The 982-nt window shown below is 38.8% G+C and overlaps 1 pseudogene; it reads right to left on the reverse strand.

Annotated features, from left to right (window-relative positions):
* On the reverse strand, window positions 1-99 carry LOC132301834 (small nucleolar RNA R71; annotated as a pseudogene).
* Window positions 100-982: the final 883 nt, after the last annotated feature.

A 982-nucleotide genomic window follows, 5' to 3' on the forward strand; every position in this document is an offset into this window, starting at 1 on the left:
AACTTCAATTAGGGAATTTTCACATGGGGATGGGGAAATGTTCCATGAGGCATGGGAACGCTTTAATGAATTGCTTAGGAAGTGTCCACATCATGACATGCCGAAATGGCAATTAGTTTAATATTTGTTTAAGAGTTTATCGGATAATTACAAGGGCATGGTTGATGCTTCCATGGGTGGCTCTTACATTGATAGGCATGAGGATGACGTGTGGCGTCTTTATGAGAGCATGAGTGAAAATTCTTTGCATCGAACTTTATCTTCGAAGAATGGTAGAAATTCTAGTGGTAGGAAGAGTGTTGGCTTACATCAAGTCGACCACTCCAATGAAATTGCCGCCGAGATGAAATCATTATCTCAAAGGTTTGATTAATTCTTGATCAACTAAAACTCGGCAAATCAAGTATCTTCCTTCTGTAATCATTCTCATCATGCATCTAATGAGACATGTATGACTTGTTCAAGTGTTTTACATTCTACTTCCAATTGTCCCCTTGGACATGTGTAAAGTGAGCATCATGAACAAGTAAATGCAACTTTTGTTAATCAAGGGAACAATCTTTATGACAATCACTATAATCCTTGTTGGAGAAATCACCAGAACTTCTCTTGGAAAAGCCAAGGGGAGGGTTCAAACCCTTCCCAAGGTGGTTTTTAAGGAAAGTACCACCTCCATTATAAGGCCAAGGTTCCCAAGCTTTTAGATCATCATACCAATCACAAGGAAACCAATTTTCGAATTCTCATTTTCCCAATCAATCATATTCCTAAGGAAATGTTAGAAGTCCCACTTTTGAAGAGAAAGTTTTGACCGCTTTGGGCACTTTAAGGCAAACACACAATTACTTCATTCTAACTCTCAATCCATTGCAAAGCTAGAAGCCCAAGTAGGCAAATTGCTAGCACTTTAAATGCAAAAGAGAAAGGAAAAATGCCTCTAAATGCCCCACAAAAGCAACAATGTGTTGTGGAGACTCATTCC

Source organism: Cornus florida, unplaced genomic scaffold (assembly GCF_030987335.1).
Source record: "Cornus florida cultivar Cherokee Brave unplaced genomic scaffold, ASM3098733v1 CherokeeBrave_3.0.0_Hap2_Chr03, whole genome shotgun sequence".
NCBI classification, from domain to species: domain Eukaryota; kingdom Viridiplantae; phylum Streptophyta; class Magnoliopsida; order Cornales; family Cornaceae; genus Cornus; species Cornus florida.